Source organism: Cervus canadensis, chromosome 8 (assembly GCF_019320065.1).
Source record: "Cervus canadensis isolate Bull #8, Minnesota chromosome 8, ASM1932006v1, whole genome shotgun sequence".
NCBI classification, from domain to species: Eukaryota; Metazoa; Chordata; class Mammalia; order Artiodactyla; family Cervidae; genus Cervus; species Cervus canadensis.
Genome location: NC_057393.1, coordinates 12,728,416 through 12,743,351, shown reverse-complemented (window position 1 = coordinate 12,743,351; position 14,936 = coordinate 12,728,416). Strand labels below are relative to the sequence as shown.

General features: G+C 50.0%; 1 long non-coding RNA gene across 1 annotated transcript in view; it reads right to left on the bottom strand.

Moving 5' to 3' along the window:
• LOC122446537 overlaps positions 1-14,936 on the bottom strand; it is a 47,300-nt gene that overhangs the window by 18,258 nt on the left and 14,106 nt on the right. The gene's annotated exons all lie outside the window — the stretch shown is intronic.

Here is a 14,936-nt window from a genome sequence, read left to right as displayed (position 1 = left end):
AGAGAAGGCATGACTCGATCCTAAGTGAGATCTGGTATTTAACCATCTTCCGCCATTCACAAGCTCTGTTGGTGTCAACAGTTTTCCCCATCAGCTGCTGGATGGAAGAAGAAATGGAAGAAAATTGTTCTCTGAAGGGTTGCTCATACCCAAAAGGCTACAAGAGTTAAGAGATGCAAGTCCCTGAAGAAAACGGATCAAGTCTTTTGCATGGTATCAATGATTCCAGGAATTCTGTTCATTTTCTATCAAAAGATGACCAGTAAACTCCCTCAGGTCTCTCTGCTGTCTGCAAATGGCCCTTGTCTTCAGAGAGTTGACAATCTAGTAGAAGGAAGAAGAAATAACTAGGAAACAAGATGGAGAGTGGTCCCTGCACTAAAGGAGTAGGAGAATTGCTGGAGGAAGGGAACATGAACCCTGATCTTAGAAGTAGAGCACCACCCTTCAGGCAATTTTCAGAGTTTCATGGCCCAGCTTTCTCAACTTCCCTAAGGATATCTAGAATATGAGACTTGTCTAACTTAAAGAGTAAATGAATGGGAAATAGTGTGTATAGTCTTCTGCTTTTATAAATATAAAAATATGTATGAAAGTGATTGTAGAGAAGAGGAGCAAAGGACTTACACGTTTTAAGTAGTTGTTTCATCCCAAATGGCACTGTAAGGTTGGGCAGGTTGTACACTGTACAAGGGCACCTGATCAAGGGGGTGAACAAGGACTAAAATCCAACGATGTGCCTTAGTGCAGGGTTGTATTTATCCAGAAAAAAAAAAGGTGTCCCTTTTTATGATTTGCACAGGGTACCACATTGGCTAGTAGTGGCCCTGATTCTGAGAAGTTAAAAATACCTTAAAATTTCTGTCAAATATTTATAGCATTTTCTTTTGAGACTTAGCAACTGAACAACAGCAACACTGCTATAGATAAAATAAGCAACTAGATTCTACTGTGTAGCACAAGAATCTATATTCAATATCTTGTAATAAACTATAATGGAAAAGAATCTGAAAAAGAATGTATTATATATGTGTGTATATATATATATATAAAACTCAATCTGCTGTAAATCTGAAACTAATACAACATTGTACATCAATTATATTTCAGTTAAAAAAAATTAAGATTCATGTTGATAACTGCCTGGTTTGTAAAAGTCAGAGTCACCTCCCAGAAACATCAGAGTGCCTGTGGAGTGGGTGCTGGCACGAAGTGCAGGCAGGAGCTTGCTGAGCAAGGCCCTCCAGGCTGGTTTGCAGAGGATGCAGCCGGGCAGCAGGATGGGGCTCTGGGGAACGTGGTCGGCTGGGGTCTTTGTCTCCCGGCTCACCTGGAGCTGAGATGAGCATTTCTGACTCTCTGACTTTGGACCTCTGCCATTGCTGCACTAGAGTATTCGGCTCAGCCTCCCACCCCAGCATCAGCTCTCCTGGTCATCCAGTAACAGGTGACATGGAACAGGCAGTCCAAGGTTTAGGCAGTGAGGTTACCAGGCACACAAATGAACTTCAACATCCCTTACTTGAAAAAAAAAACAATCAAAAAAAGCAGATTTCCTGTTTGCCACTCTAAAGAGGAAGCTTTCTGTAACCTCAGAAATTTCAGGCCCTGATGCCTGCTCTTCTCTTCCTTAGGAACCTGCAGCCTCAGCCCTGGCTGAATGCAATTGGCATTAACCACATTCAGCTTTTTAATAGCTGATTCCAGCCCCCAACCCCGAGAGTATTGCAGAGATTAATTAGAGAGAAGCTGTCTGTAAGAAGGTAGCCATATTATGAGTCTCCGGAGAGCAGGGCCCCTGTCTAATTCAGCCACTCGTCCCATAAATACTTACTGAATGTGCCAGGCATTCTTCCAGATATAAGAGCAGAGTGGTTCTGGGCACATGCTCTGAGCAATGCTGCATGGTTCCTGTTTCAGCTCTACTACTGCCTGCAAGCTGTGTGGTCTTGGGCAAGTTAACTAACTTCTCTGAGCCTTAGGATAATAATGTTACCTCACAGGGTTTTAAGGCTTAAATGACATATGTATAAATTTCTGAGAACAAAGAATGAGAACATGTTGTACACAGATGATTGTAACAGTCCCAAAGCAGAAACAACCCAAATGTCCATCTGATGAATGGATAAATGAAAGGTGGCACATCCATACTATAGATGATTATTCAGTGATAAAAAGAAATGAAGTACAGACAAATATAATAAGGATGAGTCTTGAGAACATTATGCTAAGTGAAAGAAGCCAGTCACAGAGGACCACATATTGTATGATTCCATTTTTATGAAATGTCCAGAACAGGGAAATCTAAAGAGACCGAAAGTAGATTAGTAGTCACCTGGGCAGGCGGAAGGGAGAATGATGGGCAGGTACTGGGTTTCCTTTTGGGGTAATGAAAACGTTCTAAAACTGATGGTGGTAACGGCTGCACAACTCTGTGGATACACTAGAAGACACTGGAATGTATACCTGAAATTGGTGAACTGTATGGTATGTGAAATATAATTTTCACTAAAGCCGTTTTTAAAATGTCTTAGAACAAGGCCTGGTGCAAATTAAGCACTAAATAAGGGTTAGTTAATATTGTTTGGTGCTCAGAAAATTAGGGATGCAAAAGATTAGCAGTCTCTGCTTTGTGAAGTTTGCATCCATGGAATTCACTTCTGCATCCTATGCATTGTCAGGCACGGGGGTAGGCACATAGCCAACATCCTCCATTGGCTGTTGGACCATGTGCCTTCGCAAGTCTCATCAAGTGAAGGGGTGACTTTGATGGATGCTCAGGACTGTCTGCCTGCCTATCCTTGTCCCACCCTCTCGTGGTCCACACAGTCAACTCAGCAGTTTTCCTTCTGGATCATCTCAGCTCCTGGCTTGGCTTTGTCTCATGTGCTTAGAATTCTAGTCTTTTTTTTTTTTTTTTTTTTTTAGAATTCTAGTCTTCAATCTCTTCACTTCCTACCCTTCCTCGGACTTTTTTTTTTTTTTTTTTTGATGTGGACCATTTTTAAAGTCTTTATTGAATCTGTTACAATATTGCTTCAGTTTTATGTTTTGATTTTTTGGCCACGAGGCACAGGGATCTTAGCTCCCTGACCAGGGATCAAACTGACACCCCCTGCATAGGAAGGCAAAGTCCCACCCACTGGACTGCTAGGGAGGGCCCCCCACCCTTGGACTCCAATGCCTCTGCTTCTCTGGTTTGGACCTTCAGCTCTCAGGAACAGGCTCTGGGCCCCCATCCACCGGATGGGGTGGTGCCAGTGACATGGGACCATCTCGTTCTCAGCGCATTGCCAAGGTTCCAGGCACACCAGTTCTTGGAACATTCACCAGAGGGACTCCGAGTACAGAGGCAAATGAAGACCTCATGCCCGAGGAGCCACACCTGGGTTCACACAGCCAGATGGCCGTGTTCCGGGGGAGTCTCAGGGGGTGCAGAGGAGGCAGACTCTGATCTTCCAGGACAGCAAGGCACTGTCTGCAGCCCCATCCAGTCCTGGCTTTCCATGTCGGGTGACCAACTTGACCCAGCTTGCCAGGGACTTTCTCAGTTAAAAAGCTCAAAGTTTCTGCTCCCAGGAAAAGCCTTGGCCCCAGGCTAGTTGGAGTGGATGGTCACTCTAGTTCCACAGCTCAGTGGGAGGGAGTGTTCCCTGGGAGTCAATGACCCCGCCTCCTCCTTCCCCTCCTCCTCTTCCTCCCCTGGCAACAACCAGGGTGGAAATCATCATGATGGCATCAGGCTAAAGACAGACAACAGAGCCAGCACACAGGTCATCAGAGACTGGGGAGCCTCCCCTCACACCCATGGGGGGCAAAGAGTGGAGGAGCAGGGGAGTTGTAGGACAGCCCACCAGCCTGGGGGTTCCAAGGGGAGAGGCTTCTAGACACGAAGCGAAGAGGAAAAGACAAGGAGGCAACGACATTCCACCAGAGGACTGGGTGGGTCTGGGACATCCGTCCTCCCTAGAGCCCCATACTAACCCCAGCCCTTCTGCATCGGCCCCCTTTGCCCTTGTCACCCCCAGTCTGTGCCTCTACGTCGCACACCAGCCTGGATGACAGCAGCCATCCGTCTTCCTGTGCAGGCGGCAGCGGTTATCAGGCGGAATGAAGCTGGTGGAGCGGAGATAGGTGTTCACAGCTGCGGGCAGAGGCCAGCGTGGCCGACTCCCAGGACCATGGGTTTAAGAATAATGAACATCACCCATGGGAGCCAGACAGCAAAGAGCCCTGAGGTGTGGCCTCCCTCGTCTCTTCCCGCGGCATTGTCCTGCGGCCAGCCTCAGTCTGGGAGGGACACGTAACAGCGTATGAATTCACCGCAGGCCAAAACTAGGAGACAAGCGCCCCCAGGAAAGGATCGGTGTGTGTACAGCAACCCCCAGCTTAGTCAACACCACCCCTGCCACACACATCACACCAAGGAGGTTCTTAGACCCTTTAAAAAAAAAAAAGTCATCATTGACATTTTGAAGTCCTCGAATCAAGTTATCAGGTTTTTCCCTCCAAAGCCCTAGGTGACACCATCCTTAAGTGTCCTTGAATAGTAGGTTTTGGAGACCTGGAGGCTCTGGATGGGGGGCTGGGGGGGGGCAGCTCTGCGCAACCAGGGTCCTGTGATGGGCGAGAAGGTTGCTGAGAGGTGCCAACTTCATCTCTTCTCACCCGATTTTTCTTCCCTGCTCTCCAAAAAGAGAATGCCCATTCTCACCTGCAGACTCAGCACTACCCAGGTCTGAGACCGTCCTGATGGGCAGCAAGTGTCTTGGCAGTAATGTCAGCGCCCGGGGCTGGGGGAAAGTTCTATTGCCCATGGGTTCTAAGGCTTGTATAGCCAGGTTACCCTGGGAATCAGAAGCCTGAATGGGGCCCCATGAGTTGACCCAGCATGGAGGACAAGAGTCCTGATTCAGTTTCCCTATCCAGCACTCTGTTGCCCTATAGACCATGTGTCCCACTCTCACTTCCCTTAATCTGCTGAGTTGGGGACCTATCACTCCACTTGAGTTGTTCCAGCCATTCATTAGAGGCTGCAGCTTGATTCCCAGAGCTTGCTACTGGCCCCTGGACAGCTGGCCTTGCCAGGACCACATCCACCCCATCCTTCCTGGTCCTGGGGCCTTCTCTCTTCCCCTGAGCCTGTCAGCCACATGGCTGTGGCCCCGATGGGTCTCACACTTGAGTTTGTCTCCTTTCTTTCCCTCCTCTTTCCATATTCATTGAGTGGACTGGAAGGTGTGGTCCAGTGGCTGGACAAGTGACCATTGCCTTGCTGAGGGCAGAGAGGAGCCGAAAGAGAACAGAGGCAAGAGGAGACCTGGATCCTCAGAAAAGCAGACGCTGCTGCTCAGAGGAACCAGGAGGAGGAGTGTGAAGGGCAACTGAGAAGAGGCCCAAAGCTAATACAAATGCAAATAGGACATCAAAAAAGTACTGCATGTGGGTTAAATGCCCACACTCTGGAATGAGACTTCCCAGGTTCAAACAACCTGTGTGATCTTGAGTAAGCACTTAATTTCTCTGAGTCTCATCTGAATTTTCTCATCTAAAAAATAGAGATAATAAAATCTTAAAGGGTTGCAATAAAAACCGAGTGAGAAGCACATAGCCTGTGCATGGCATATAGTAGATACTCTAGAAATAGGAGCCATCATTTTATTGGAAAATACATACAATTTGCTTTGGTTATAGGAACACCGCCTCTAGGAAGCCCTCTAGGCTCTCTTTCAAGTTTCTGGAGTACTTTTGGGGGAAAGAGCAGAAGAGAGAGTAAGGAATGGTGGGGTGGGAGGGTTGCAGGGGAGGGAATAAGGATAATAAACAGGGACAAGCATGCATTTTGCCCCTCCCTGGGTCGGGGCCCTGTGCTAACCCCTTGACATATCAAACCTCATACTATCCACCCAGGAAGGGTTTCCCTGGTGGCTCAGTGGCAAAGAATCCACCTCCAATGCAGGAGACACAGGAGACACCGGTTCAATCCCTAGGTCTGGAAGATCCCCTGGAGGAGGGAATGGCAACCCACTCCAGTATTCTTGCCTGGAGAATCCCATGGACAGAGGAGCCTGGCAGGCTACAGTCCATAGGATCACAAAGAATCAGACATGATTGAAGCGACTAAGCACTCAAGCACATTCACCCAGGAGCCCAAAAGAGGGAGACATTCTGGTTGACCCAACAAAACAATAACCGGCCTTAGTCAATGAACAGTAAGTTGCTCCTGAGTGATGAGGAAAACTAGCTCAGGACTGGCCTTCTGTGACAGCTCAAATTCCGGGCTTCAGGCTCATCAGCATAGCGTAAGGCTCTTTCCTAAGGCCAAGGGGCTGTGAGCATCTGAACATCACACTACCATCCCCCAGGACAGCAGGTGAAGAGAAAACTTTTCCCAGGTACAAAGCAGGAGCACGGGCAGAGCCCATCAAAGGGGAGGTCACACACTGAGCTCAGACCTGGGTTAGAGATGCGGCATCTTTAAAGCATAACCTATTTACTGTGCTGGGTCACGGGGTAACCAATGGGGCAGGGGTTCTGGAATGATCTGCTTGTCTGTAAATGGCTGTTTGCCATGGCAACGGGCACCGTGGAGACTTCGAGCCTGCTCAGATGGGAATCTGCTCTCCAGGGATGAGTCAGACCTCTGTCTCCTCATTGTGCAGGGCAGGCTACTCACAGAGCAAATCCTTCCTAGGGCCAGCCCGTGTCTCCCCGTTTTCTCTCTTTGGGAGATTTGGATCAAGGGACAATAGAGTGAAGAGGAGAGAAAAGGCAGCACAAAATCCAGTCAGACCAGCCTCTCTGAGAAAACCTGTTCTGCATCCCACTCCCACGTAGCAGAAGTCAGGAAGCCCAGAAAATGCTATCGCCTCATCCCCAACTGAGCCAAGCATCACTTCTACCAGGGACTTTCCAGAATGCCTTCATCTGTGCACCCATTCCATGAGCAGTTACTACAAAGATAAACATAGACACAGTCCCACCTTCCAGGAGCTTCCAGGGCCCCAGGGAGGTTTCCAGAGCATCTGCTGTGGGAGATTGGCTGAGGACAGCCCCAAAGAGCACCAACAGGGAGGGATAGAGTCCTGGGAAGGCAAGGGGCCCCACCTCAAACCCCCTTCTCTATGGTTCCCCCCATCTCATAATGGCCAAGCCCAGTATTCCAGTGAGTCAGACCAAATCTTGGTTCCAGTTCTCTCTCTCACATCACATGTCCAGCCCATCCTACGCTCCCTACTGCAACCATGCCTCTTGGCTGGTCTCCCTGTTTGCCCCTCTCTCATCGCCTGCTCTCCACGGACCAGCGAGGGCCAGCCCTCCAACTGAAGTCAAGTTGTGTCCTCTTCTGCTCAAAACTCACCAAGGGCTTCCCCTCTCACTGGGAGAGAAAAGCCATAACTGTGGCTTTAAGGCCCTGTGTGACCTGCTCGCCACTACCATTTAAACTCCTGCCAGTGACAGCCCCCCTCCCAGTCTGCTCCAGTACTGCTGCCCTTTTGATCATCTCTCCTCAAATAGCACCTTCTCCCAGAGGTCTTTCCCAACCCCTGTGGGGAGGCTGTGATGCTTCTGCTTTTCTGTTGCAAGAATTTAACAAGTTATTGCCTATGAAATACCTGGCACGATGGTGCTTAATAGATGGTAATAACCTCCTCCTACCCCTGTATCAGTCAGTTATGGCTGTGTAACAAACATCCCCAAATTTCATGGCTTAATACAGCAGCACATTTCTTTTGCATCTGAAGCTATAAGATTCTTTGGGTTTTTAATTCCTACCATTCAATTCCCATCTGCTGAGATAAAACAAGCAGAATAAAAGAAACACTCAAATGTCCCAGCTCCTCCCTCACGCCCAGAAGAGATGGCTGGTGCCCATCCAAAGTGCTGCTTCACCAGGCGGAGACCTGGGCTGCAAATTAAAAGCCGGGACTGTGCTGACAGTGGGATTGGCTGGAAACCAACCAGAAAAACAGGCCAGCATCCAGCAGAGCTAATCTGTTGTCCACCCACTGTGGGCTCAAGGGGCTCACGTCACTTTTCTAGAGTGGATACAACCCTGGTATCACCTGGCTTTCTCTACCCCTTAAAACCCAGACAACAGTCCTTCCCACAGTGGTCCAGTGGTTAAGACTCCGAGCTCCCAATGCACGGGGCACAGGTTCAATCCCTGGTCCAGAAACTAAGATTCCACATGCCCTACTGTGTGGTGCCACCAAAAGAGGGGAAAAAAAAAAAATCCAGACAACATTCCCTCAAACCCACTCTCCTATCCCAGCCCTGGCTCCACCCAAAGTGTTACATCCTCACAGTCACCCTGGCTCTAATCCCTGCCTTCCCTGAGTTCCTGTTTTCTGCTTCACATTCTGCTGCTGGTCTTTTGTGCCCACATGGCCACCCAGCCGTAGGATGTAGACCCACCCCAGCCTTGAGAGGGCAGCAGTTCACACTGGTGATTTGGAAACATGAAGGCAGATGGATCCACAAAACGAGTTTAAAATTAAACCTCAGATGTGCTTGCTCTCAAATAGAACCTCAGTTATTTCACCCGCCCGGGTGCCAGCACCTTCCAGGCTGCTCAGGTTCTCTTGTGGCTGGCTCCCCTGCAACTGCAAACACCGCCCCCATCTATTGTATTGCATAGAAGAGCCCAGCTTTCTCCAGCTCCTAATAGTTCAGAACCCCTTTGCCTGTCCACCAGAGCACGTCCTCAGAACAGTGCACGGTCCAGGCGATACCCTGTCCCGTGTGATGTTGAAGATATGAACATCCACTTCCTCAAGCAGAAGGGAAGGATGTCCCTCACTCCCCCCAGGAAGACAGGCATCCTGGTGTTGGCTTGGATATTTTTATGATGATACTTTTTCCTTCCTGTGGGCTGGATCTGCCCTCATCCAGCCCTGTTCTCTCATCTGTCTTTACCTACCTAGTCCTGCAGCCCAAAGGGGCTGGGGGTGGATTTGGAGGGAGAAGACACTGGCCTGGGGGGTAGTGGGCATGTTTGTGAACTGGGTTCTATATCACGATGCTTGAAGCCACCAGAGGATGAAATGAATGTCCATCACAGCCCTGATGGTTTAAGTCAAACTGTTTCCCCTGAACAGCCCAGCCTGTGACTCAGGGGTGCAGGAGGAGCTGCAGAGTTCCCACATGCGTGACACCGCACTCCTTCACTCCAGGAAAAAGGAAGGCTGGGCGGCTAAGACATCTGCAGGTAAGAGGCCACGGAGCAATCCCCTCTAGGAAATCCTGGCCCGGGCCTGTGGACCACACATGTCTATCCACACCTTGCCTTGTTTGTCCTCTTGCAAGGAGTAAATGCCCAACTGGTAGGTCTCTGGGTCCAGTGACGAGGAGAGGAGAGGGAAGATGATGGCAAGGGTTGGGAATAAAGGCAGGTTGGTCCAAGCTGAGGCAGGCCACACCTGGAGCCCTCCCCAAGGCCATGGTCAGGGTGCCTTTGGCTGGCCTCCCCCCCACCACCGCTCTGTGCCCAGACCTTCCCAGGAGCTTTTCACCCTCCGTTAGCCACCATCTGGCGGTGTTGTTGAGAGCCTGGAGGGTGGCCAGGAGCTGGCACGAACTAAGCACAGAGATTTGCTGGCCTGCGTGCTAGGCCTGGCCCCAGGGACCTGGGCTCTCTCCTGATTCCATGATGGGGGAGGGGGTTTCAGCAGCACCGAGCGTGGTCCCCAGGGTCGGCAGATGGGCAGCCCCGGGAGGAAGCCACATGGCAGGGCTGTGTTGTTGTTAAATGCAGCTCATTAGGTTTTATCAGCAAGATGCTGCTCCATTGGCAGGAACATACCTGCCCCCAGCAAGGGAGGCTGCCAGAAGCATCAATGGCCCTGGGAAGACTTTGGTGGGAAGGCTGGAGCCATAGGCTTGCTGGAGCCAAGTCTTGGAGCATGGTACCCTCTCCCAGACCTACCCCTCCATGCTTGGGGTGGGGGGGTTTGTTCTCAGTGGTGACTCACCTGGTGACTGTGGTCAGGTCACCTCCCACCCCTCCTCCTTCCTGACTCCCACCCCCTCCCCATCACTTTGTGCCAGGCACCAGCAGGCCCAGCTCTGAGAAGTGAAGTGGGGTTGTTCTCATCTCAGCCTTGCCTGTGTTCCCTCCTCGTTGGCTTCAGACCAGCTGCACTCTGCCTTCCCATGGCTGTTTCTCCACCCGCATGTCCACAGCTTGTCCTATTTCTGAACCTCAATTTTCTGTGCAGATCCGGGGAGCAGCTACTGAAGACCACACATGTTCCAGGTCACAGATGCCCTGTGCTGGACCCCTCCAGGTACCAAGTCTGATTTATGGGCACCTGAGCTGGGCACTCCAAAATCTCTGCAGGTGGTGACTGCAGCCATGAAATTAAAAGGGGCTTGCTCCTTGGAAGAAAAGCTATGACCAACCTAGACAGCATATTAAAAAGCAGAGACATTACTTTGCTGACAAAGGTCCCTCTAGTCAAGGCTATGGTTTTTCCAGTAGTCATGTATGGATGTGAAAGTTGGGCCATAAAGAAAGCTGAGCGCCAAAGAATTGATGCTTTTGAACTGTGGTGTTGGAGAAGACTTTTGAGCGTCCCTTGGACTGAAAGGAGATCAAACCAGTCCATCCTAAAGGAAATCAACTCTGATATATTCCAATATTCATTGGAAGGACTATTGCTGAAGCTGAAGTTCCAATACTTTGGCCAATGGATACAAAGAACTTACCTCATTTGAAAAGACCCTGATGCTGGGAAAGACTAAAGGCAGGAGAAGGGGACAACGGAGGATGAGATGGTTGGATGGCATCACCGACTCAATGGACATGAGTTTGAGCAAGCATAAGGAGTTGGTGATAGACAGGGAAGCCTGGTGTGCTGCAGTCCATGGGGTTGCAAAGAGTCGGACACGACTGAGCGACTAAACTGAACTGAGCTGGGCGCGGTGATCCCTGCTTTTCACAGATGGGAAGGTGTTAGTGAGTGAGTTGAATGGCTGGTTTCCAGGTCCTGAGACCAGGTGTCTGATTCAAGCTTCTTTCTGCTAGTTTTTCCCTGTAAGATGGAGTGGGATTGGCAGTATGATCTAGGAGACCAGCGTCCCAGCACAAGGCTAAGCGGATTCAGACTTGACTTAGGCTAGGCCTGGCGTGCTGCAGTCCATGGGGTCACAAGGAGTCGGACATGACTGAGTGACTGAACTGAACTGAGGCTTGGGCCCTGAGGCCACCAGAAATGTGTTTGTCTGATGAACTAAGGAGTTTTTTAGGAGAGAAGTCACCTAAGGAAGATGGAATCAGACAGGTGAACTCAGCCTGGCACTGAGCGTGACACAGGGGGTCGTCGGGACCGCAGTGAGCCCGGGCACAGCTGGGGCCTCGGCGGCACCTGGGCTAAGGCAGGAGGACCTGAGGTGAGGACCAGGAGATGTCGGGATGGCCACGCAGCAGCTCAGGGCCCTGAGGGACCAAGAGTGGGGAGAGAGTCCTGCTCGTGGCACGGGCAGCAGGCCAGGGCTTGGGACACTCACGCGCTCTGTCCCTAGCTAAGGTGGCTGTGCACAGGGGCTGTGGGCCTTCGGCTGGCCCCAGACCTCCGTGGCTAAGCCTTGGAGGAAAGCTGAGGGTGGCCTTTCCTGCAGGATTCCTTGCCCAGGAAACTGTAGTCGAGCGGTTGGCAAGTCTGGCACTCTGCCTGGTTTTGTATGGCTTGCAAACCAAGAATTGCTTTTACATTTTTAAGCGGTTACCCGGTGTCTTCCCTCCATCCCTGAGTGTGAACAGATGCTTTCCCTCACCTGCACCTGGCCACGTGAGTCACCACCAACACAGCTTCAGGTGGGATGGCTTTGGCTGCACCTGAGTCAACGAGGCTTAAACAATATGGAATGAGAAGCCTGGAGGTCGGAGGTTCCAGGGTAAGTTCACAGCTCTGGAACATCTCCAGGTCACATCCTCTGAGAGTTTATGCTGTTGGCCTTGCCCACCTGGCTGCAAGACAGATGCTGCAGATACCACCTCCCAGACAACTGCATCCTGAGACTCGAAGTTGTGGGGAATGGGGGCTTCTCATTCAAACCAAGTCCTTAGCAGACTTCCATTGAGTCCCATTGGCCAGGACTGGTTCACATGTCCAGCCCGAAAGCCATCACTGGCAAAGGGGAGAGAGCCAGGCTCCAGGCTGACCCCCACAGTGTACACAGCACCCCATCCTGAGCACAGCTGGGACTCTATTGGAAGGAAGATGGTGGGAGTGGACATTCAACTGGAAACCAACCCAGCTGCCAGGGCTTGTTGGGATTTTTGTTTTTTTAGCTTCTGTGTTATTTTTAACTAGAGATATTATACTGTCAAAACAAGTGAGTCACCATGCCCTTCTGACTGAAGCCTGGTGGCTTATTAATACTTCCATCCAAATTCCCAGGGAGACACAGATGCCTGGATGGGACAAAGCAAGAAAATGTTCGGCTGCCCTTGGAAGGGTTTGATGTCATCACACCAGGAGCTGGGATGCTGGATTGATGGAGAGGGGCTGGGCTGAGGACCCATGTGTAGGGATTTGGCAAGTAATGGCTTTTATTCATTCACTGTGTGACAGGCACTACATTAAGACATGAGAGAAACACTCCATAATATATTAAGGGGCTAAAACTAATTGAATTGTCCAAATACTCCAGAGGTGGCCCCAACAGGGAGGGGACCCTTCCCCTAGCCCCTCCTTGTCACGGAAATGATTCAAAATCACCAAACCAGGGGACAGGTTGTCAGCATTCTGATTCTAGATGAGCTCCTAGCCCATCCTCAGTTTCCTCATTTGTAAAATCAGCATTTGGTGTCAAAGGTCAAGGTTCTTGCCGCTCTGGTCCTCACTGACTGCAACCTTGAAGCACAAATGACAAGCAGGATGCAGAGGTCTGAAACCAGCAGATCTCTAGATTGATGGAGATCATGCAATGGTGATGGGGATGATGAAGGGGTTAGAGATGGTGGTATTCAGCAGGCTGAGCCCTGGCTGTATGCCATCATTACCCTAATGTAGCACCTCACTGAATCACCTCCAAAGACTCTATGGAATAGTCACTTTTATTAACCTGATGTAACAGATAAGGAAACAGACTGGCGAGGTACATGCCTACATTCACCTATGGAGCTGTGTCTCTCCAAAATTCTTATGCCCTATCCCTCTGGTGACTGAATTTGGAGATTGGGCCTTTATAGGGGTCAACAAGGGTAAACGAGGTCATCTAGAGAGCCTTAATCCAGTAGGATCAGTGTCCTTAAAAGAAGAGGGACAGGAGAGACTCTCACAGAGAAAACACCACATGGGACACAGAAAAGATGACCACCTGCAAGCCAAGGAGAAGGGCCTCAGAAGGAATCGATCCTGCTAACACTTGATTGTGGGCATCCAGCTTCCAGAATTGCAAGAGAATAAATTTCTCTTGTTTAAGCCACTCCAACTGTGGTATTTTGTAATGGCAGCCCAAGCTGATACACCAGCCAATGGCAAAGCCATCAATGAAACCAGGCAGTCTGCCTTCAGAGCCACATCAAGAACCTCTCTATTTAACAAATGATCTAATTTATAGAACAGAAAGGGCCTCACAGACTTAGAGAATGAACTTATGGATGCCAGCAGGGAAAATATGGGGAAGAGAGAGTTAGGGAGTTTGGGATGGACGTGTACATATGCTATATTTAAAATGGATAACCAACAAGGACCTACTGAATAGCACAGAGAACTGTGCTCAGTGTTAAGAGGCAGACTGGATGGGAGGGGAGCTGGGGGGAGAGTGGATACATGTACGTATATGGCAGAATCCCTTTGTTGTCCACCTGAAACTATCACAACATTGTTAACAGCTATGTGTAAGTGGGCGTGCTAAGTCGTTTCAGTCATGTCCAACTCTTTGCAACCCTATGGACTAGTCTGCCAGGCTCCTTTGTCCATGGGATTCTCCAGGCAAGAAGACTGGAGTGGGTGACCGTGTCCTCCCCCAGGGGATCTTCTTGACCCAGGGGTCGAACCCGCATCTCCTACAGCTCCTGCACTGCAGGCAGATTCTTTACTGCTAAGCCACCAGGGAAGCCCCTAATCAGCTCTATTCCAGTAGAAAAAGTTAAAAAAAAAAAAAAAAAAGAAGAAACTCACTATCTACAACTCGACTCTGATTGGAGAGGTGGGTGGTGGGTCTCCATGTGACTGGGCCTGTAGGTACAAAGTATACAGATTGCCAAGGCTCACCCTCTCCATTCTACCCAACAAAAGACAATCCGTTCAGGACCAGCCAAGACCCACGTTTTGGGTGAAAATGATCCCAGGGAAATGCAGGCCAGTGTTCAGTGGGTGGCTGGAACCATCAGGGTAAGGTGTCGACCTGTGTCATGCATCAGATGTCTGTAGGTACCAAAGAGATTTCAGTCAGATTTGAATGGGTGTCACCATCTGCTTCCAGGGAAGAGTCCCAGTTGCTGCCCAAGTCAAACCTGGATTGGAATCCTGTCTTCCTCAGGGTGGGACCTTGGACAAGTCACTTCACCCTCTGAGCCTCAGTTTCCCTATCTGTCACATAACCATCCTGACTCCACAGCAGTGCTCTGAGTATAGAGAAGTCAGCACACAGGACTCCACTTCACAGATGATCTCAATTTAGTAACACTTAACCCGAGGGAACCACCTGAAATCCCTTGAGCTTCATCAAAGTGAAAGCCATGGTTACAAACCCCCGGCAGGCAGCCATCAGTCTTTCCTTGAAGGAGCTGGGGATAAATGAACAGATCACAGTCTTACAGGTCAGGTGCTGTTCTAGTTTTCACCCCACTGTTGGCAGAGGTCTGGGCAAGTCCCCTCAGAGTGCCGTTCACGGCCCCCAGGGGCGGATCTTGCTTCCCCTGCACTGCTTACCTCCTGCCCCAAGCTTTCCTTCCCCCAAGCACTTGCTCTATTCCTTAGGCT